Source organism: Cydia fagiglandana, chromosome 13, assembly GCF_963556715.1.
Source record: "Cydia fagiglandana chromosome 13, ilCydFagi1.1, whole genome shotgun sequence".
Classification (NCBI taxonomy): domain Eukaryota; kingdom Metazoa; phylum Arthropoda; class Insecta; order Lepidoptera; family Tortricidae; genus Cydia; species Cydia fagiglandana.
Genome location: NC_085944.1, coordinates 15679210 through 15704489, shown reverse-complemented (window position 1 = coordinate 15704489; position 25280 = coordinate 15679210). Strand labels below are relative to the sequence as shown.

General features: G+C 37.7%; 1 protein-coding gene across 3 annotated transcripts in view; it reads left to right on the top strand.

The window, feature by feature from the left end:
* The first annotated feature begins 272 nt into the window (after positions 1–272).
* The window catches only part of LOC134670395 (POU domain, class 6, transcription factor 2), a 213310-nt gene continuing 188302 nt past the window's right edge, over positions 273–25280 (top strand). The window contains exon 1 of one of the 3 annotated variants that reach the window (XM_063528233.1): positions 273–368. The gene's annotated coding sequence lies outside the window, so the exon portion shown is untranslated. Of the gene's footprint in view, positions 369–583; positions 603–25280 lie in introns of those variants that run through there. The other 2 variants (XM_063528232.1, XM_063528234.1) reach the window with 2 other exon arrangements.

Below are 25280 nucleotides of genomic sequence, written 5' to 3'. Positions count from 1 at the left end.
CCAGCAAGCTGTTTTACCCCTACCTGAAGACGTCTTCCCTCCACAGGGACTTCCTCTTCGCCAGTGGCTCCGGTAAGTGCCAAGGTAGAACGCTTTCCATTACTAAGTACATTGTCAACAGTCGCCGGCAGTCTAGAGCAGGCCAGCAAACTGGTTTACCCGTACCTGAAGACGTCTTCCCTCCACAGGGACTTCCTCTTCGCCAGTGGCTCCGGTAAGTGCCAAGGTAGAACGCTTTTCATTACTAATTATATTGTTAACAGTCGCCGGCAGTCCGGAGCAGGCCAGCAAGCTGTTTTACCCCTACCTGAAGACGTCTTCCCTCCACAGGGACTTCCTCTTCGCCAGTGGCTCCGGTAAGTGCCAAGGTAGAACGTTTTCCATTACTAAGTACATTGTCAACAGTCGCTGGCAGTCCGAAGTAGACCAGCAAACTGTTTTACCCCTACCTGAAGCCTTTCTCTTCGCCAGTGGCTCCGGCAAGTGCCAAGGTAGAACGATTTTCATTACTAGTTACATTGTTAACAGTCGCCGGCAGTCCGAAGTAGACCAGCAAACTGTTTTACCCCTACCTGAAGACTTCCTCTTCGCCAGTGGCTCCGGTGAGTGCCAAGGTAGAACGATTTTCATTACTAATTACATTGTCAGCAGTTGCCAGCAGTCCGGAGTAAATCAGCAAACTGTTTTACCCCTACCTGAAGACTCCCTCTTCGCCAGTAGCTCCGGTAAGTGCCAAGGTAGAAGAAACGCTTTTCATTACTAATTATATGTTAATCGTTGCAAAAATGTTGACAGTCCTTGAATAGCCCGGTAAGTGCCAAGGTAGAACGCTTTTCATTACTAATTACACGTTAATCGTTGCAAAAATGTTGACAGTCCTTGACTAGCCCTGTAAGTGCCAAGGTAGAAATGCTTTTTATTACTTATAAGAATTATTAGTTTGGTCGTTGAAAAAGTTGACATTTTTATTGCAGAATTTGTTTTCTGCCCGGTAAGTGCCAGGGTAGAACAATTTTAATTATTATATTTTGATCAGTGACATAATATTATAATGATGATAGAATGTAAATAACATTTCAATCATTATATGAATGTTGAAAACATTTGCTTTCTCCTTGTGAGTGGCTCCGGTAAGTGCCAAGGTTGAACGCTTTTTATTACTAATTACATTTTAATCATTGTAAAAACATTTGCTTTCCACCATCGTGGACATTGTTAACTGACAATTCTAAACTTTATTGTAAAGATATAAGGCCCACCAAGGGTTAGAGTGGTATTCCATCTGTCCAATATATTGGATCAATGTTATTGCATCTCACTCTCTCATTAAGCAAAATGTGAGACAAAATACACATTGGACAGGTAGCCACCCTTAGTTAATAATGTTATTGACAGTTTACATGTAAGTGTCACTGGTTAGTCAATGGTGGTTTATTCTTTTTTATTCAAACAAGAAATACATGTAATATAAACAAAATAAAAACAATTATAAACTAAAATTAAAACTACATAAATCTACAACTAAAATAACTACTAAACTAAAATAACCTATAAATAAAAAACTGGCTCCAGTTCAGTGCCTTGGGGCAGGGTGCCAAGAAGGCTGGCGGCATTGCCGCGCTGGACGGCAATACCAATGCGTTACGCAAGGTATGAGCCAGCCCTCTTGTCACCCGTCGCCTCCACGAGGCGCTTCGCCAGCTCGGCGAATATGCCGTGGGCGCCAGAGCCCCACGGCCCTAGGGTTTCCACCCCAAACGGCTCAAACATGCAGCCAGAATCAATGGCTGCATATTTGCGCCGCTTGAGGTGTTCAGCCGCGTTGGCGGCTGCACCAGCTCTGTTAGATGTTCCTGGAAGATGGGACTGCGCAAGGGTGTCCACGCATGTGGCATCCCAAACCAAAGGCCGTCCCATCTTCCAGGGAACGAGGGTCATGCCGTCCGGTCTCTTCCCGTCATCGCGGGCCAAACCAGACGGTTCCAGAACCGCCGGCACCCCAGCCGTGACAACAGCTCGGCGGAGGATGTCGTTTAGGCTCGCGTGTCGTGAAAGACGGCCGACACTTCTCGTACAAGATAGACCGTGGAGACCAAAACGCGTCACGTTTGCACCGCACTGGCACAGATGAGGAGCCACACAAGCCACCCCCAAGCGCAAACACAAAGAAATCCTGAAGGTGTTCGTAGAGAGAAGTGTGCCCAGGTTCTTTGATGGCAGGGCCTGCAACCATGAGCCTGATTCCCATTTCGTCGCAGCAAGGAGACGAGCGCGCTCTGTGGTGCTGGTTGACGTTTCGTACAGATTATCCCGTACCAGCAGACAGAGCGGCTCGTCCCATTGGTGTTGCGAATGGCGAGTGATGGGCAAGTCCGCGTTAGGGCAGGCCGTTTTCCAGCTGTCGATAGCCTCCGGCAGGAAAGGGACGTCCAAATTTATAAGGGGGTCAGTTTTTAGGAGTTTTTCAATGTTATGCGCTGATGAAAGAAAAGCAGGAAGAGCGACAGCAGAAGTTTGTCGTATCCCAACACCACCGTGCCTGATGGGCAGGGAGGCTTGGGACCACTGAGAGTTGTCAAAGGTAATGTTAAAAATGGACGATACTGTAAGTTTTATTATTGGTTTATTCTTGAAAATAGTGATGAAAAGCATTATATTTTAATGCTAACGCTTGCTTTTACTAATAACGTTTTACTCGTTGCAAAAATGTTTGCTATTATTCCCCTTCAATATTTTACTTTAATGTGGTTCTCGTTATTATTAATCTTCACTGTTTTATATTATACTAATGCAAATTATGTTGAATAGCTTATAGTTTTCGAAAAGGAGTCGTAGTCGTTTTAGGGCCCTAGCCAAGATAACAATCGTATATCGACAAAAGAAAAGATAAAATGTATTGGGATGACAGATGCCACGAAAAGTCACGATTTGCATCTTGGCTAGGCTCCCTCTATCATTGAGGCACTACCCGCGTGCACACATACCACCCAATTAGGACTTCAAATGACGCATATTTCTCCGATCGCTACTAATTTATATATAATAATTGCTATACAATTATTAACAATCTACCCTAAAGCAACGAAAAAGAAAAACCGTGTTAAACGCCTTTAAAACTAGAAACCGAGAAAGCCACACACATGTTTAACATAATAATAACTTCGATGCATAAATTATGAGAATCATAATTATATATGGCTCCGCATCTGTGAATTATCTGACGATACTTATATCTTTATGTATCTGTGGTATAATCTCTATGGTACTTAAGGGTTATAAAACTATTAATAATGAAATGTTTTTGTTGTTTTATTAATTTTTAGATAGTAACGATTTAGTGTAAATGTGCATTGGCTATTAAGGGATTAACATAGGAGTTAGATGCCGTTAACTTTGGTATTATAGTGAATGGAAATAGTTATTTGTTTTACAAGGGGGCAAAGTTGTTGTTTAACCGCTCGTGCTGATATTGATACCCGAGCAAGCGAAAGATTCCAAAATTGAACCACGAGCGTAGCGTTGAGGGTTTCAAAGCACGAGGGTTAAACAAGATTTGCCCCCGAGTGAAACACAAAATTTTTCAGCACACCAACCCGAAGCAAATATTAAATGTAAAATATAAACAAAATTAAATCCAAATGAATGTTATTAAATATTTATCATCCAAAATCATCATTTAAAAGTCAATTCTACCGGCAAACATAAGAAAATTAGTCAACGTTTGTAATTGATTACTTTGCCTCACATGTGAATAAAATGCAACTTTGCTATCAGTTTTTGAAGTGCAAAGTAAGCCTTTCCGAGCTGGTGTGGTGAAAAGGTACTTAGTTATAGTAACGAGAATAATGAGATACTATTAGTAGGAATAGGATCAATAGAATAGAAACATATGTTTGTGCATTTGTAAATTTAGTATTTCAGTAACATAATAATTTAAGTAAACTCATTATAAGAACTGACGATGACTCACTCACTATAAAAACACACTCACTCACTTATTCACTCACTTTAAAATATCATAATGAGTTCAGAAGCCGTAACTATCGATGCTTTAAAAAAAAAATACAGAACTTTCCTTCATTATTTTCGGTCTGAAAGTCGAATTCCTGGTCATAATAATTGAAGCAAAGTTTGCAAACCAAATAAGATGTGGTTTCAAAAAACACATTTAACCTTTTGGGATTGCACAAACTCGGATTACACATTTTGGATCAAATTAAGGTATTAAAACGATTTCCAGCATGGAAATTAACTCCTCAATACACTTTTTTTATATAATTTGATTGGTCTAATTGGTTGTAAGTTGTAAATTTTGTAAACTATCCTTTTGCTATTTTAGATTTTGGATGTACTATTCCTCCGTCTTTAGTTCATCAGCCGTATATCCATGGTGTGTCTGACTATGGGGCTTTAAATCCAGGCCTTGATTTTACTCGCTAAACTGAGCTACTTTTACTATGGGACCAACCCTAAAATCGGGGAATTTTTTTGGATTTTCCATAGAAAACGTCGACATCTGATCAGTCAAAATGTATGAAAAAGTAAAAAAAAAATCGGGATTTCGGGGTTGGTGATTTAAAGCCCCATGGTCAGACACAGCCTGTATAACCACCACCTCTATGAGTTAAACATTTCATAAAACAATTTGCATATCGGATAATACATTAACTATGCATTTTATAGCCGATACAGTGGCTGGCGCCGAACTCAGCCCGATTAGACGTTTCGAGAACCGGCCCATAAATCCGAACCTAAAACAACCGTTCTGTTTAGTTTGGAAGCTCTATCCCAGTAATTATACAATAATTCATACTTTAATAAATACTAATAAATCTACCGCTCCGCTCGCATTATCCACCATTATTACACGATGTAATTACAACCAATAAATTACCAAATAATACATCAATCAGATGTGTTATAATTTTCTCCTTTTTTTATTGTTTGCGGCCGGCCGGCAATTTTATTAAAATTATAATGCCCGGTTTAAATTGGGGTAGCTTCGGGCTAAGCGCGCCTTTAATTATATATGTAATGTTTAATGATATACTCTTATAATAAGCTACCTGATGTTCACGGTGGTTATAAATCAAATATTTCATTAAATTTCCAAACGCGCAACCCTTTATTTGGCCCGACGATTAGGCTGCGAAACCGAAACGTCTAAAAAGCGGATTTTTTCGGGTTATAGCATTTTACGTTGATATATTACATCGATTAAATGCTTATACTTGAGCATAATTATGTTAGCTTGCAAAATTTCGATTTATAACTGGGTCCCTGATTAGGTTTTAATTCGAAAATGTATGCTTTCGGAGCGTAATTGCAAAAATGTTTCGTTGGCATTTTTACTGGAGATTAAGTTTTGAGCTGTCATTAATTATGTTTTGATTTAAAAATGTCCGCTTTGAAACCGTAATTTGCAAAAAACTGTTTGATTAAGGTTAAAACACGTTAAGTACAGGGTACTGTGTATTAGGGAGTCATGTCTTGATACTTTCAGACTGTTTACGTGGAGTACGTACTTTCAAAAGCTACATAATGTTTATTATGGATTTCCTTTCTGTTGACATCTCCAAACCGGCATAGTTGAACTTATACAATTGAACTGTTGTTATCCAGGGGCCAAACTACAATTGTTAAGTTTGTATCGTAAATATAAGAGAATAATTCCACAGAGCTTATGATACATACAGAGCTTAGTTAGGTAATTAAACTTTATCAGATTAGTACGTTACACTGTATTTGAAGGTGTTGAGTGAATAGTTCAATATTTAAACCATTTTTACTGACTCGCACTTATACGCATTTGCTTAAGGGTGAAGAATAGAGTCCTACTTTTTACAGATGTGATTTGATAACTAAATTTTTGCACTAGAAATACGTAATAAAGTATATGTAGAATACTTATGTAGAGAGGTATGAAATATGTAGAGATAGGCAGCTAAAATTAGCTACTCAATATTTTGTGTAAATCATACGTAATGTAGGTAAAAAAGATAAAAAGATAAAGATAAAAAATTGTTTATTCAAGTAGGCATATTACAATGCGCTTATGAACGTTAAATAAACCTTTACCGGCTCCAACCGTACACCTCTGCCCCGAGAAGATTTAAATCCCCCCTCAATTGGAGGAGGGTATCCCAATATGGGACCGGCAACAAACTCGGCGGGACACATCTTTTCAAAACATTATTACATCTTATAATTAACATGCATTACGAGTAATTAAGAAAAATACAATTTAAATTACTATAGAATTCATGCAATTATACTCAGTGAGTACATAACTTTATACAAATACGTAGCTCTTTCAGAAAACATATCAAATTCTTACAAAAGGAAAAGAGAATAAAATCAATAAAAGAAATGAGAATACATGAGATGAGAAGAAATGAGAAGGTACCTACCATAACTAGGTGTTTTGCAGATTTTAGTATAAAGATTTTAATCACTTTATTAATTAATTAATTAATTCATCACCGCTTGACTAGATAATAAGAACAAAACCAAAACTAACAATATCAAATACTTAATCTTTTATAAAACCATTACTTAGGTCCAGTTTGCCATTACAATTTGCGCCGTACCACTATACTAACAAAGTTTAATTTGCCTCACATTATCCTAAATAGGTTCCCTGTCCACTCGGAAGACGGCAGTTCGTTTGATACTCATTACACTATCAATTTGCTAGTTCAGAAGCCAAAACACAAACGACATATGTGCATCCCGTATTGATAGTTAGATACTTTTATTTAAGTAGTTATTTAAACGTTAGTACTAAATACGAGAGTGAACAGGCTCAGCTCGTTGCATTATCTTCTGTAAGGTCAATGTGGCGAAGACCGTCTATCATGTAACACCGTCTACAAGTTTTATCTTCGCTTCTACATATGTACATACCTACAATCACGCCTATTTCCCGGAGGGGTAGGCAGAGACCACGGATTTCCACTTGCTACGATCCTGACATACCTCTTTCGCTTCCTTCACTTTCATAACATTCCTCATTACACGCTCGCCGGTTTAGGGTGCTCTTGACCTGGTCTTTCTTCGGGATTTCCCCGATCTGATCCGAGAAAGTCCGCCGATGTCTACCTTTTCCAACTCCCAATTCCATTTCTCCCTTATACACTCTCTTTGTTAGCCTTCTTTCCAGTGGCGGCGCGTTCATAAAAGCCGATTCCCATCGGCTTGCCTGTGTTTGCACGTTTGAGCAGAGTTGTAAAGGAAATATGTAAGCGAAATTAGCCCCGGCTTGCCTATGGACATGTTCGACGTGCCGCCACTGCTTCTTTCCCTCATTCTTTCTTCGCTTCTAACTCTTGCGTTAGTTCAACTCCACTTACAGAAGAATAAGTGCAGAAGGAGCTAAGCTCTTTCTTTATGACTGTATCTGAGCGAAGTACTACGTATTCAAATACGATAGTTATTTCCTTATGACGGTGTTCCCAACCAAAAATTGTATATGCCGCCTTCCCAAGAAGGGTTAACCTTATCCAGGCATAGTACGATTTATCGACCACATACGGGTCAATATAGAATTTCAACTTTAGCATTCCGATTTAAGCTTCAAGTTAAATTGTACTTTCGGGAAATGTGACTTGTCTTCAAATGAAACATCAAAGCTGGATTGGTTGGAATATATTTGGATTTTTTGGGGAAACCTTGCAAATCGGTTTGGCCAGGAAAAGGGTTCATGCTCAAGTTTTAATGCCGATACATCAAAATGTAACAAATCAGTTTCCAGTTGCTCGATGTGTAACTGTCGCATATGACGTTGTAGCTTCGTGATTAGAGTTTACATTTAAACAGGCATAAGTAGCCTTTTCCTTTTCTAATTTGAGTGTACTCGACCAATCGTTTTGGCTAATATTCGAGTTAATCAAGCTATTTTGGGTCCAATTTGTATTGGAATCGTGGGAACGTTTCATATCGGGCTTTTGATTAGGTATTATACCGGGTGTGGCCTGTAATATGAGCAAAAAATTAAACTGTAGGCTGTACTCCTCATACTGACCAACATTTGTTCAGCGACTTTTAAAAATAACTTGTGGTTTGATTTTTAATACACTTTAAAGTTTATTCTAAGACGCAATGTATTGCGAATTTTGTTATGTTTAAGGCATAAGCAACGTCAATCACAATGATATGGCGTGGCGATGGCGTCCATTGAAGATAATATTTATTTTGTATGTAAAATAGGGTGTCTAAATACTTCATAATTTTTAAAAGTTGTAGAACAAAAGTGTCACCGTTTGAGGAGTACAATCTATGTTTTAATTATTTGCTCGTGTTACAGCCCACACCCGGTATAAGTATGTAAGTACTTAGTTACGGTAAATTCTTATTATTACAGTATATGGTGCTGCTTCACCGCAAGAATTTGAAGTTTGAAATTTGAAGGGCCATATGTACTGTAAAGCGTACGATACACATGCAAATAGGTAATTCGATACCTAGATTTCGTCTACGCTAAATTTTACGTGATTTATGGCTCGGCCATACATTGTTAAGCCAAGAGTGCCAAGTCGATACAAACTTAGCGTAGTAGTCCAGTCACTATCGATAGTCCCGTGTGATACAACGCACCCAAAGTATATGCAATCCTTAAATTATATAATATATTTAATAATCCTAAAATCGCGAAAAAAAGACGTAGGTAATATGGACACCTTGAGGGCCCGAAGTAGATGTATGGGCCCAGGGCCCCAGGGGTAGATTTCTTTAACGATTTTCTTATCGGTCCCATGAAGCCTTTTTCAGTATGATCATCTTAACATATTTTTGACATTCGGGATCACAACCACAAAATCAAAATCACCCAATATTATGATAAATTCCTATTATTGGGATGCACGTAGTATTCCAAAACCCTAATATCCTTATACTCTGTATCTATAGGTATTTAAATAAAAATAAACAAAATCTACCCCCAAATGGCTCCTTAAGCTATTTGAGAGTAAACGAAAACATTACATGATCAAATAACGTAGGTTAAAGTCAGGTTGTCCAGTGATCGATTTTGTATTTGGTTGGTTAACCAATAAATGTTATAACTACCCGAAAATGTACAAATTGTTTGTTTACTTTTATTTAAATACCTAAAGATACAGACTATAGAAACCTTCGATATTAACATTGTACGTGAACATAAATTGCGTTTTTAGTTTATATCGTGCCTAATTAGGCGTGTTTACACGGTAACACAAGCTAATTATGTACAAATTAATAGCTCATTTGCGAGATAATTGAGAATTGCGTATAATTAGTCTGGCGAACGGGTTCTTGAATTATTATTTCGTGCTCAATTGCTATGTTCATTTGATTTTTCGTTGCTCTCACCCTGTTATATGCTAATTCTACACATTTTTAGGGGTCCGTACCTCAAAAGGGAAAATACGGAACCCTTATAGGATCACTCGTGCGTCTGTCTGTCCGACCATTCCCCCCCTCCCTTTATCTCTGAAACTACTGGGCCTAAAATACAGAAATGACACTTCCTACAAAACCGAAGTTTGACAGCGATTCAGGGACAAATTATGCAATCCCTTTCTAATGTATGACACTATCCCTTTCAGCTATTTAGGGTTATGAAAATTCAAGTCATTATCTTCTGTGGTCGTGCACGCATAAGGACGTCAGCGGTGCCAATGCCAACCCTAGTAATTGCTCGGAGCAATGCTTAGCCGAAAATGCCCGAAAGGAGGAGTTCTACTGAAGACAGCCAACGCCGCCATATTTAACGTTGATCAGTGCGTTGATTGCACGTGGTAACTCGCCCTTATAGTTCGTTTTTTTAGCATTAGAAAGAACTTGCAAGAAGGTAAGCGATCTTGACATGTCTTTTAATTGAAAAACGCTTTATAAAAATATAAAATTATTACTTATTTATGAAAGCAGAAGAATATAAATGATCGTATTAGATTCATAATTTTCACCTGATTAAAAAAAACTGACAAACTCTAATTCATTTTAGCATTAGAAAGAACTTGAAAGAAGGTAAGCGATCTTGACATGTCTTTTAATTGAAAAATGCTTTTTAAAAATGGCTAACTACTTATGATAGCAGAAGAATATAAATGATCGTATTAGATTCATAATTGTTACATATTTGCCGTAACTTATTTTTAAAATGTGTTTTTCAATTAAAAGACTCATCAAGATTGTTTACCTAATTTCTAATGCTAAAAAAAACGAAGTAGGTATAGAGTCTTGTAAGATTGAAATGTTGCTAATCAGCTAGAATAAATAATACACATATGTTATATAGTATTACCATCTCACTCACAAAGATATCTGCCTCTCGCTCGTGTGGGACTGCCAGGGCCATGAGTATTCGCTTTAAGCGATTGTTGTAATTATAAGCGGAAATCAAAGCACAATACAAATAATGTAGGACTGATTTCTTGGTAATGTGACTAATGTGACGACATACCGGGTGTGGCCTGTAATATGAGCAAAAAATTAAACTGTAGGCTGTACTCCTCATACTGACCAACATTTGTTCAGCGACTTTTTAAAAGTCCTTTGGGTTTGATTTTTAATACACTTTAAAGTTTATTCTAAGGCGCAATGGATTGCGAATTTTGTTATGTTTAAGGCGTGACAAGCAACGCCAATCACAATGATATGACGTCGCGATGGCGTCCATTGAAGATAATATTTATTTTGTATGAAAAATACGGAGTCTAAATACTTCATAATTTTTAAAAGTTGTTGAACAAAGTGTCACCGTTTGGGGAGTACAATCTATGTTTTAATTATTTGTTCGTGTTACAGGCCACACCCGGTATATGAGAGACTTTGTATTATATGGAAACTACTAGTCTTTGTTATTTTCTTGTACCTACCTGAAATTAATTTACTTGCGTGATACTGGTTATGAAACTTATAGCGTACAGGTACAGTGTTGCCAACTGGGATTTTGAAAAAATGCTAGACTAATTGTCTAGATTGTGCCAAAGATTATTGAGTATGCTAAAAAAAATGCTAAAATATCACATGAAATTAGATACTTAAAACACATATTTTTATTAAATTTGCCGCCTTTTTCTACTGACAAGATCTGCTTGACCAACTTTAGATAGACCGTCGACGTCCATCCGTCCACAAAAGTCAAAATTCATATGAAAATATGAACCACATAAGGCGATGGCACATATTGTAGCTGCCAAGTAAGTGCAAACTTGGCTTAGACTAAATTATGCTAAAAAATATGCCAGATGCTAAATGGAAAATTTTGGTGCCAAAGCGAATGAAAATATGCCAGATCTGGCATTATTTATGCCAAGTTGGCAACACTGTACAGGTAGTGTTCATGTTCTATATAAAATACTAACAATATAATTCTCCGCAATATGATTTTGTTGGTCAGTTGAAGTACCTAAATCAAACTAAATTAGTTATTTTTTAGCCGATAGCTTGCTACATATATATTTATTTATGTATTTTAATTGTTTTAATATTTTAGCAAATGGTGGACTTAATGTCTTAAGAAATTTAACATTTAAAATTTCAACCGGGTTAAATAGCCACATGGTTTAGGTGGTTTTAAATCTTAAGCAATAAAATAGGACGCAACTAATACAAGTCAATTTATTTCCAACACTCGCCCTCATAGCTTTTATTGATCTGCGAATAGTACAACATTCAAGGCACATAATTACCAACACAATTAGCTCCCTACCAAACTATAAACCAAAACGACTTATACATTGACCGGTATATAAGAAAGCTTTCAAGTGTGCATATAGTAGAAAACGCATTGTATACGCGAAGCGGAAAATTATCGCGGCGAGCGAAAAAACAAAACACAAACGCGAACGAATGGCAAACTCTAATTAAAATGATTAACTTAATGGTCTTAGTCATTAGCCATTTTAATTTTGAATCGTCTATTTTTTCGCCCGTTCGAAATTATAACTTGGCCACTTTTTACGATTGGTACTGCGTTTCTGAGCGTTTTACGAGCGATCGTAATGCGTTCAATTGCCATTGTTATTTGTTTATTTTATATTTTTCTTTAAGTGCAACCCTTTGACGATTGTGCTACTCGATATGCGGGAGCTAAATAATGATTTCGTTTGTTTTTGATACGTTAACAAATTAAACACGGGGTACAAAGCGACCGAAGTCTGTCTACATGTTTAAGCGACTTTGGAACTTATTTATTGAACGATTAGCAAAATAATTGCATGTAAAAGATTATGAACTTAAGTCATTTTAGTTCTTGGGTGCACAGTATGGGAAGAATTATGCGAGACCAAATTCAAAAACTGATTGTAGTGGGTGTGAAGCTTAATAATTATATTTTAGAGTAAAGTACAACCTTTAGAAAAATCTGGTACCTTCTTAGGTACTCGTAAAAATTTAAAATGTTGTTAAATTATTTTAATGTAAATTTAATGTAGGTAATAATAATATACCTACATGCCTTGCAACATTGATCATCTAGGTAGGGGAGAGCGGGGTTAAACGTGCCGGAGGTAAGTTGATCCGATGGGAATAGGAACGCAAGTAAACCATGGAGCGATTCGCATGATGTTTGTCGCGAAAAGTCAAGCCACTATGCGGTTGCAGGAGCCGTTTTCGTTGCTTCCATTATAGTAGAATAGTAGTTATGGAAAATAAATCAAAAACGAGGGCACAACGAACCCCACGGATAGTCACATTTTTGCTTTGGATTTTTTTTTACTATCTGTTGATACTACACAACAAATTATCATATATTTCGACGAACTGCAAAATACTCTTTTAGCGTGTGTGAACTGAGATTTAAATATTTGACGGATAAGCTATAAATTTTAGCAACGGAAAAACCCGCCCCATAGCGGTTGTTCCGTTCCAACCTATCTCATAAAAAAAATTCTGGTGAAAAAACTGTTTAACGATGCACAAAATAATATCGCTGCTCATCATTGGCCTTTACGTCTATTGCAGACGATTTATGGTGTAACATACATTACACCGCCTGGGACGGAATTAAGGAAACGCAGGGATGCCCAGCACCTGCATTACCCTCTCGGCTTCACTGTCTTATGCCACAGGAAAGCATAAGACACTGCTGCTTTTTTATCGCTGCTCAGAAACGCAAATAATCATTATTTAATATAGCGCAACCCACATACCTTCACACTGTTTTCATATATCAAATTTGTATTTTATGAAAATCGACACGTTTAACCCCGCTCACCCCTACCTACTTTTAGGTATTAAGTGCTATTTTCACATTCGTTATGGCAGATCATAATATAAGTAAACTTTCATTCCTTTCACTATACTAGTTTACATCCACTGAAATCCAATAATGCAGGTTTTGCTAGGAAAATACACACCCATTAAATACTTACTTTTAACTGATCAACTCAAAAACAAACTAATTTAAAATGTATCAAAATCACAGAAATAAGATAGGTACAATTTAATGCGAAGCTCTTTTAGAATCCTAATCTAAAAATTAGAATCGGGCACTAATAGAATTCACAGTGCCTAAGAAATTAAGAATTCATATTAACTCACATTATAGACGGGTCTAACGCGAATTATATTCAATTACCTTTATTTACCGACGTTTCGACACAGGTTTCACTGGTCGTGGTCGCGGCTGATAATGTGAGTTAATATGTATTCAAAACGCGAAAGTTTAAAATATTAAATTAAGAATTGTTTCTTATCAATAAGTTCTAATGAAGCATTTAAGCGAAACTTGTGACGAATCCTGGCCAATGAAGAGTTACAATTTGCATAGAAACGGCTGCTTGAAGTGAATGATGGGTGCTTTGAGTTACGAAAAGGAATAGAGGCGGCGCCGGTATCGAATATTATTTAGGAATATTTTTCTTACTTACACATCTTATACAAAATATCATTTGATATTAAAAACAAAATCATTTATCTAATACAAAACTAAGTGTATTATCTTTCTGCTTTGGCTTTGATACCCAAACACAATCCTTTATTACATTAAATATAGTAAGTTATTTGGTTTTGTAACTCTACTCTATATTCCAAGATATAGTCTCACACACGTATCCTGGATACAGTTATTCGTAAATTCCAGTCCGCTAACCTTACTTTTTGGTAGTTTTGGTACAAGTTCAATAGAGTAGTAATTGTACTCATAAAATGTTCATATAAGTGATGGCTTCCCTTATACATGTCTTCAATTATCTTTAAAACTTTTCCTTGTGCAGTCACCTGCATATTATGTGACACAACGAGAAGGCCGCAAAAATATCTGACACAATCTCAGTAGAGCCCCATATTTTTGCGGCCTACGAAGAGTATTATTGCAGGTGACTGTACTACGTTGCCATGATTAGTATAGTCACGCCAAAATATTTTAGCAAACTGATCTTAGGAACTCACACACACTTTGATGCCAAATCAGAGGGCCCTCAGAGATCATTTTATGCTGGTACATTTAGATGAAGGTAAAACGGGAATGTAATTCGTCCGACAGACGGACATTTGAATGGCGACTCATTATCTTTAATTATACATCTTCGCTCGCTCATTGTGCTATACCTACTATGTTTATTGGCGCAAAATACCTTAATTGAGCTAAATTTAACTCGTTCGGGGATCGAAGTTTTGTATTTTGGAGTGTTTGAGCTATAAAGATTATTTAGCGGTCTGAAATAAATTGCTTCTGAAAGTTAGTAATAATTATCTGTATTTGAAAGTATTTTTTTATCTTTAAGTGATACTATAACAACAGAATAATATGTAGTAATGTTAAATTTAAAACCTCAATAAGGCCCAATAAGGCCTAGTTTCCCCTCTGGGTTAGAAGGTCAGATGGCAGTCGCTTTCGTAAAAACTAGTGCCTACGTCAAATCATGGGATTAGTTGTCAAGCGGACCCCAGGCTCCTATGTGAGCCGTGGCAAAATGCCGGGATAACGCGAGGAAGAAGAAGTTAGATTTAAAACCTGTCTGTCGTGAAGTCGTGATCGTACCTACTACAGCTATACAAAATGACACTTAACGCAAACACGTAGGTAACGTCACGTTACGCCACAGACAACACATCCTCCAGACTGAGCATAGTCGCGCTACCCCCTCTGCCACGTATACGGTAATTTTACTCCATGTTCGAGTCGAAAGTGTCTTTGTGTGACGTCCATGTCTTTGAACGGACCAATCACGGCACGGGACTTCGCTCACCTCGTCCCGCGCACCCCCGCATTTTTGGCATCATCGGTTGCATGAAATAATTGCTCTAAACTCGGTGTAGAGGATTCCTAGTCTATGCGTCACGCTATCGAATGAAAACAGTGAATGAAAACACTGGGGGTACAGTCAAAATTTCAAAGTACCTATCTTACGAAATGTTCAATGTCAGGTTGTCTTTTTCAACAACGCTTAGAGTGACATCCCATTTCCAACTGCAGCTGCAATACTGTTCATTTTACTATGGAAACGCGTCGCTGTCATTGTCAATTTCCATAGTAAAATGAACAGTATTGCAGCTGCAGTTGGAAATGGAATGTCACTCTTATTATGTTAGTTACAACATTTTAAAACTCATTTCATTTTAGTTGTATTACAATGGATTTATATTTAAATACACCGAGTTTTATAGTTAATAAAACTTTAAAGACGTCTTCTTACAAAAATATAACGCGCTTTCTTTGAACCGCCGAATTATAAAAACGCTTAAACGCACATTTTTGCAACTAATTGTCCTCGTAAAACATATCTTTCTCCTTCACAATATACCCTAAAAGTGTAATAATCAACAATTATCAATGAAAAGTTTACTTTATACGCTACCACTAAATCAACATTAAAGATCGATAGATCGCCAACTAAATTATAAGGCTAAAACCACACATTAACTATCATTCTACATTCGAGCGATCTAAATAGTGAATCTTATCGCCTCCACTTAGGGGTAAAAAGGGGAGACCGGGGTAAAAAGTGTAATTATGTTGATTATTTAGGTCGTAATGCCCGACTGTCCCGCGCCTCCCCGCGTGTCATTAACCCCCGTCTTCCCTTTATTATTTCGTTTCAATTATTTTTGTAATTATCTTTTTATAGCGCGGGCATAAAAACACGAAAAATAACTGGACATTAACCGTAATAAGGATCAAAATTATGAGATGTCACCGGCTGTTTTTTTGATGGAATTGTTGGTATCGGGCCTTCGACAGCGGTATTATGGACGCAATCAGCGTTCCAAACGTCTTCATACCATATTACTATGACAAAAAGTGTCATTATTCAGCGGCAAAATCTCAACCAATACCTTAAAGGGCCCACTGATTACCTGCCTGTCAGTTAAACGCAAAATTTGACAGCTATGAACAACTGACAGCCTGATATCATCCGACGAACTGGTAATCTGTGGGTTCCCTAAGACTCACTAGATGGCAGTTGTCTCTTTTTCAATCTCTGGACTGTGCCTCAATTGCTGACAGCCTGCTGTGAGCCACATCACTTTTGTTGGTTCGTCTATTGGCCTTTATCGCTCGAACATGTTTCCGACATTAGCAATAAACTTTTTGCGTCTCTCCACTCACTGAGGCGTCTTCAAAATTTCCTTCCTCTCCAAACTAAAATAACGCTGGCTTGTTCACTTTTACTTCCTTTGTTAGACTATGCTGATTCTGCTTTTCTAGACCTCAGTGAGGAGCTTCTGGATAAACTCGAGCGACTGCAAAATATCTGTATTCGATACATTTTCGGTCTGCGTAAGTTTGATCATGTTTCCCAGTTCCGATCTCAGCTTGGCTGGCTTCCGATTCGTCGTCGTCGAGATATGCATATCCTGTCATTGCTTTTCAATGTTTTATTCAATCCTGCTGCGCCACCTTACCTCTCCGAAAGATTTAGTTTTTTAGCTGCTGGCAGTGGTCACCGTCTTCGATCAAGCACCAATCTTTCACTCGCAATTCCATCCAATAAGACGCGCACTTACAAAAAATCCTTTACTGTCCACGCCGCTAAGTTATGGAACGAGATTCCGGTGTCCGTGAGGCAATCCCAATCTGTAGCATCACTCAAGGAGAGGCTTAGAAAATTGTGGCTTTCCGATACTTAGATAATTCTGTTTTTCCCGATTAAGTACCTATTTCTTTCATTTCCTTTACTTTTCTGGTTCGAATTAATATCTATATATCTATTTATATTATATGTTGAGTATTTATTTATTTTTATTTATACCTATATATATTATATGTATATGTACTCTTGTATTGTTATATTTCTATTTATGTATATTTGGAGTAATGTGTATTCAAAACGTGCATTTTATTTATTTTAGGGATTGTACACTTTTGCTTTTGTTTGTCATTCATCGTTACTTCTGTTCTACTCATTTCCTCAAAGGTTAACTGGAAGAGATCCCATTCAGGGATAAGTTCGCCTTTGTTGTATTTAATTGACTCTGTAACTGTGTTTCTCGTGTTTATATTTCTATGTACAATAAAGTAAATACATACATACATACATACATGCAAGAGCGATAGAGAGGCGGATAACGAAATGTTAACTGTAGGCCCTCTGTTGAGGAGACGCGTAAATAAACCTCCCAGCTGGGCCTTCGCGCGAAAGCTAACCTTTCTCGGACACTTCGGCCCTACGCGGAAGTCGGCTTTCGGCCTTTGCATTTGAGATACTTGGGGAAGTTGCAGGAAGCGCACACCTGTCGGACGCTCCGGGTCTTTAGCCTTACGCGGACCTCGGCCTTCGGCCTTCGCATTTGAACACTATTAGTACTATTGTTCTGCGTTCGAGCACTAAGTTCCCACAGCTCAGCCTTCGGCCTCGCGTGGACAGGAACCTCCCCTATAGACAACTTAATAAGAAAGAGAGAATCTAGCTGAGACATCATATGTATTTAAGGCTTCTACAGACCTTTCAACAAATGGCAAGCGATTTTAGTTAAAAGTAGGAGCAACGAATTTAAATGATCCATAAAATGCCGCAATGTATTGCAAATCGCAAGCAATTATCGGTAACGAATGGACAACTGGCAACTTACAACCCATCTGGGCAGCCAGATTCAAGAAAAGAATATCAAAGTCGATGTGATATGCCTTGGGTGCGTGTCTAATAGCACGTGGAGCTAATTAAAACTACTAATGCGAGGTTAGCGTGAGATAATATGTACCTACTTATTATTTCAGTCGATTAGTGTAGTGGTTTTTAATAGCTCGATCATGGATAGAAAAGGAAAACAATGTAACCAATTTTCATTGAATTTTAATTTTACGGTTATTTATGTGTACCTACGTAAAATGTCAAACTTATAAGGTTGAGATGTCAACAACTGACAACAATAATTACGAGCTGCCGGCGTATTATGGATGTTTTTATCCACGTGATAAAACAACTGTTACTGTTTAACACCGCGGGGTAGAAAGTGACGGACGCCGTTTTATCATGCTGTCACGTAGACAAGAATGATCATCATATCCGTACTGCATTACTGTTGCGGCGGCGGTGTTACTACCACTGTATCAGCCAATTCCCTTGTTAAAATGAGTGATGTTCGCCGTCGCAATACTGCCGCTATTATAAACGTTCGTTCTGTTACTCATTTTATTAAGGTAATCGACAGATAAAGGAAATACGAGCAGAGGCAGTTGACATCCGAACGTCGCCTTTAAAATCAAAGTATCTGTGAGACCGAGCTTTGCTCGGAAAACATATAAAAACTCAAAAATGCGCGTTTTTCCGGAGATAAAACGTAGCTAAATCCATTTTTTGCCCTCGAAAACCCCCGTATAGCAAATTTAATCGAAATTCGATTATACAAGAATTGCTCGTTTAAAGGTATTAGATTATATAGAATTAGAGACAATTTCAAGGTGAGATGGAATATTATCAAACCATACAGGCTTTTTCGGTCTGCCAGTTTATAACTATAGCAGAACTTTAATAGTTATTTACGATACAAGTGCGAAAAAGAGGAAATTCGAAACGAGTGGCGATAAATTAAAACACGACCGAAGGGAGTGTTTTAAATCGACACGAGTTGCGAATTACCTATTCGCACGTGTATCGTACAACGTTTTACAGTACATATGGCCCTTTAAACTTTTGACATCGCACGAAAAGTGCTATTTTACGCACTAGTGCGGAAAAATAGGACCATATGTACTGTAAAAACATTTTACAGTACAACGACACGTACACGACCGAAGGGAGTGTTTTAAATCGACACGAGTTGCGAATTATCTATTCGCACGTGTATCGTAAATAACTATTTCACTCGTTTGACTCTACTACAGGTCAATATACAAAAGTACATCATATTTTACGACATATTAAAAAACCCTATTGTCAGTTAATGATAGAATCTATTGAAACTATTCCTATAGCAACGGAAGCATTAAACATTATAATATAAGGAGCGCGTGACTACTCACAATAGGACTTAGATTTGCCAACCCTTTTAAATGAATCCGAACCTTTAAGGTATTTTAGACTCTATGGACTATAAAGTAGGGTTTAAATTGAAATGACAAGAGTTAATGTATGTTAAGAGAGTTTTAATGGAATAATTTTATGACTATGACGAACAGATGTTTGATTATCAAAATTTGTTTGAATGTATTTCTAATTGTAAAGATCGTAGTGATATGACATGTTATTTTTAAATATGTTAAAAATGTACTAGCTGATTGCTCCTAAAATATTTTAGCTGATGGCTAGGCTAAGCATACAGTGTAAGAAGACACCTCAACATGTTGGAGCAAATAAATTCTCAAAACCAAGACAGTTGTTAAGTAATTGTAAAGATCGTAATTTCATGAGAAAATTTTGCCCAATGAGGTGATATATTCCATTATTCCTTTAATTTTAAATTTTGTAATGTGTTAATTTTGTGTCATAAGTGAGATAATATTGTCTTTAAAACAATTTTTTTTACCTAGCCTACTTGGTGTCCCACTGCTGGGGAAAGGCCTCCCCTCGTTTTCTCCACTCGACCCTGTCATCGGCATTTTCCCACCATTTAGAGTAGAATGCGTCCAAGTCGTCCCTCCTTATATTAAAACAATTAATTTAAGTAAAATATGAAATGTAAAAATTGACAAAAAAAAGACGTGTGGTAGGTAAGTACTAGTCCAACTTTAGATCATCAAACACGACGGTAAGCCTATTTGATTGGCATAACAATATCAAATTAGAAAAAAACTAAATTAATATAAAATATTCTATTATCTCGCTAAAAACCCAAATTCTATCCCTTTCATGAAATAAAATCACTATCTGCACAGAACAGTTGAAGTCGGACAGGCGATTGATTATTAAAATCCGTGTAGTTTCCATTCACTCATTCACTCACTAGTTCGCGAGTGACCGTGTCGTGTCAGTTCAGTTCGTTCTATTGTTAACTCATTGGCTCACATGATCGGCTTTCGTACTTATTTACTTAACACTGTTACAGCGATATAGATCTACAAAATTAAGTGCATTATGGTGAATTAAGAATTAATTTCACACTTTGGATTTCAAAATAAATGAGATAAGTTGGCCTGCCGGATTCGAAATTTAAGATACGTCAATTAATAGATCTAAAAACGATATGGATTACGTGTCAGTGTCAGTGTCAAAAGTGACGATTTTGTTTGAAGAAACTTCACGTTTGACACTGACATATCTAATCCATATCGTTTCTAGATCTATTAATAGACGTATCTTAAAGTCCGAATTGGGCTGGGCCTTACTCTGCGATATAATACAAGAAAGTAGCCAAATAAACAGACGCCTGTATTTTCTAAACATATTTATAGTTTTCTGTTTTCTGTCTAGAAACGGGCGGCATTTTTCAAAAATGAAAGCGCTAAGTATCGATGTCCAATACAAATTCTGAATTTCTCGCCTTTTTCTACTAACAATAATTACCTAACTTCAGCGTAAACAACAGTTAAATACAAACGTACTAATAATAAATGAACTATCAATGGACGATCACTTTCCATTTCCATCGACATGTCGCGCCGTGTTCGAAATTTCCACGTCGATTTTACCCGACCAATTTCTAAAGTAACAAAATGTAACAATTGCAATGCGCTTCTTGTCAAAAATAGGATTTTAATCTTTTGTACATAAAATACTATAAAATGAGTGACGAAATAAACGTCATAATCGCGGTAGTAATGCGGCCGCGACTGTCACTCACGGCTACCACCAAAGGGGCCCACTGATTAACAGTCCGCAGGACGGTATCGGCCTGTCAGTTAGAACTAAATTTTGACGGTTCCGAACAACTGACAGGCCGATGCCGTCCGGCGGATTGTTAATCAGTGGGCCCCTAGTATAAAAATCAATGCATAAAAGACCCGGTGTTTAAATTTTAACACGATTACACCCCGCAAAACCGTACAAAACAAATTATATAAATTACGAACACAAATATGTGTCAAAACTAAGTGCAGATGACGTATGAACGTGTCTTGCTATTTCAGTCAGTCTCGGTACAAAAAGTACTGAGATTGACTGAAGTAGCAAGACAAATACGAACGTTTCCGACAAAATACGAAGGAAAACAATTATGCACTGCATCTTGTAAGTATAATTACTTGAGGAACAAATAAAATCTTTCGTAACCTACATCACATCCACTAGGTCTTCGGTCTCACGGTTCGTAAGGACTGACCAGCTTCCGTCAATTCTTTTTTTTGGGCCCACTATCTTACGGAAGATCGTAGAAGACCTAGTGGCTGAACCTAACATCATGGGAGAGACTAAAGCTCACAGACTCCGTTGGTTGGGCCACCCTGAGAGAATGGATGAAGATCGGAACGTGATAAGAGCATAGCATACCTGGGCCGTCCAGCAGGAAGACGTCCTATCGGACGCCCCAGATATCGCTGGTGCGACATGGTGGAGGCGGACCTGCGCGAACTTCGAGTCAGCAATTGGCGAGAGGTCGCACAGGACCGAGAGAAGTGGCGCTGTCTTGTGTCGGAGGCCAGGTCTCATTTTGGGTCGCTGAACCCAACGGAATAAGTAACCTACATCGAACTCTGGCAGATCTGACTTACTAGGTATAGGATACAACCAGAAATGCAAGGCTATTAAGCCTATCATCAAAGAGAATAGAGTGTATAGATAGAGGCGGATTGTCAAAGTAAATTATGTAGCCACTGTAAATTTACAGAAGATAAAGCCGTTAGAACGCCATTTGACTTTGATCATTATTCTTTCACTGATATGTGTTCACTTATTAAATACTAATATTAACGCCATTTACTCGACTGTAGGCCAAAGGTATGGTGCAATTTTTTCGAGCGATGGCGCCATAACCTTCAGCCTACTCTCGAGTAGATGGCGTCAATCTTAATATTTATATCAGTGAAAGAACTGTAGCTACATAATTTACTATGACAGTAACTCTCTATTTCAAATGCTCTTTGCTATCATGTAATGAGTGTATGCACTCACATACTCAGTGTCGGCTTCAAAATGCGCCCAATTTCGAGCACAATTACACCCCGCAAAACCGCGCGGACACAAATTAACTTACCGACACAAATATCGGCCGATCACAATCGTTTCACTTTCACTGCGCTTAACCCGCTAAATATAATAATAGATCAGCGGATACATATCACTGGGACGTTCCGAATGCTTGACGATGTAAAGTGTAATTCTATGGAACTTGCTAACTATGTAAACAAACCGCCATATTGAAATTGTCTCTGAATTATGACTTTTGTTTACATAGTTAGCAAGTTCCATAGAATGACACTTTAGTCCGGGAATCCTGAGTAACACATGAGTGTATTATTTAAGTGAAACCTTCTTTAGCGGCGCTGTGCGCTTTTTGAGGTGGGGAAAAAATGTTAAACTCGAGACAGCGTAAGGCGTAACGCGTAAGGCGTTACCCTCTCTTTCTACCACGCGGCGAAAATGTATGCCGTCCGTCACACATCGATGTGTGACGGACAATGTTATTGTTTTTTTATTTAAATGCCATCTAGTGAGTTTCCCTCAAACTGGTTTAATATAACTATAGTAAGTCAAATCAAGTAAGTCATACATAGTGCTGCAGACACTAGATGGCGCTTTTATTAATATTTTGAGTTACAATGTAGTTAAGTTTTTACTTCTGCCGGCACTCCCGGAGTGCAACCCGTTCTTTTTTTTATAATGTACTTTAACTGACAGTGTATTGATTAATACCAATAAAAATCTATCTATGGCTTCGCATGCGGCGGCTCCGGCTCCTTACGTACATACCCGTCTCTTTAGCGATATCGTAAACCCGTAAGGGATTCCTAGAGGAGGTGCAAGCAAACGATAGCTGCCGCTCACCGAGAGTCCGATCCAATCGGAAAAGCGCGAGACGAGACAAGAAGCCGAGAACTAAAGTGTCATTCTATGGAACTTGCTAACTATGTAAGCAAAAGTCACTAGTAAATTCATCATTCTTTGACAATTTCAATAAGGCGGTTTGTTTACATAGTTAGCAAGTTCCATAAAATGACACTTTAGTTCTCGGCTTGTCTCGGGGTCTCTCTACGAGTGTGTACTAACCCACATTAAATGTAGGTAAAACAAGACTGTGGGCCCGATTTTAACTTAAAGATACGTTTCTTCAAAATAAAACGTCTTTTTGACACTGACACATCTAATCCATATCGTGTCTAGATCTATTCATTGACGTATCTTACGTTCTTAATTTCGAATCAGGCAGGCCAACTTTACTCATTTATTTTGAAATCAAATCTGTGAAATGAATTCTTAATTCACCATAATGCACTTAATTTTGTTAATGTTCGTGTCTTAATGTTCGAATCGGGCAGTAAAACCACACACTATGACATCGCAACATGTGATCAATATAAGTGTTTACGTTGGTCGTATAGTTGTCGAATAAGTGGCCTTAATTTTTTTCTTTTAAAAATATAATAACTTAGTTAAATTATAAAACCCTGAGGTCTCGTTACGGTGGTCCTCCGAACATTCGCCCGCGCTCGCGCCAACAATACGGCTGGACGCGTCCACTTTCGGTTTCAGCGACGGTTTTAATATACGTATTTACCTTCCCGGATTGCAGTGCGTATTTCGATTGCATTTGTTGCCGGTAAATTAGTTTGACGGACGTTAAAATTGCGGGGTTAGTATCGGTGGTAAATGTAACGTTCGCACTTACGTACTAAGAATTTCTTTCAAACAGCTTTAAATATTACCTAATACACAATTACCCGCCATAAAAAAAGTTGTGATTGATCAATAAAAGTATTTATTGTATAAAATAAAAATCTGTATTTTGTCAGAGTTAAACCAAGAAAAATCTGCAGATATTTTGACAGCACACGCAGTGCAGGTGTTATTTGAAACGTCAAACTTCTATGGAATTATGACGTATAAATAACACTTGCACTGCGTGTGCTGTCAAAATTTCTGCAGACGTTTCTTGATTTAACTCTAAACCTCTTGCGTAGCAGTACACTATTTGTCATTTGTCATTCGGCGCGATTCGGGAAATGAATTAGAGATTCACTAGATATGAAATAGTAAACATATGTGACGTTCCACTGCAAAAGATACCTTATGGCGGAAGGCGCCGCGATTCGGGAAATGAATTAGAGATTCACTAGATATGAAATAGTGAAGATAATATCTTAACAAACACACAAACACTGTAGAAAAGATATTCTCTTTACTATATCGTATGATCGTATCTAGTTAGTCTCTAATTCATTTCCCGAATTGCGCCGATTGTTGTCAACATGCGCGTTATACAGTTGAGACGCTCGCGAATTCTCGTGTGGTAATTTTTGTCTAGTCACACTTTTATAGTTAAATGTATTCGCTGTAGAATGTAGTCGCTTTTAGGGTGACAGCAGAAGTCATTGTGAAATGAAAACTTTGACCTCAAGTAACTTTAAATTTTCTTAATATCTCCGCATTAACTATGCTCATGCGCACCCATACATTACACCACCTTTTTGCACCAATAAAATACCCTTTGTCACCACATTATGACCATTATAAAGCGACAAGTCTTTGAACTAGTGTATTTATAGTCCTAAAGTTTATATCGATGTGCTGATGTATGATTTAATGACGCGGTAAGATGAATTATGTATAAATACTGTCATTGTTATGCTTATGAGAGATATGAGTTATCGTCTGATGCTGAACTGTGGTTTAAAATAGAGTTAGGAAGGACCCAAGTATCATAAGTCATTGTACATCTCTGGTAGAAACTACATACAGATCTAGTGTATAATTGTTTTCATCGTATTTTCTCGGAAACGTTCGTATTTGTCATGCTACTTCAATCAACCTCAGTACTTTTTGTAC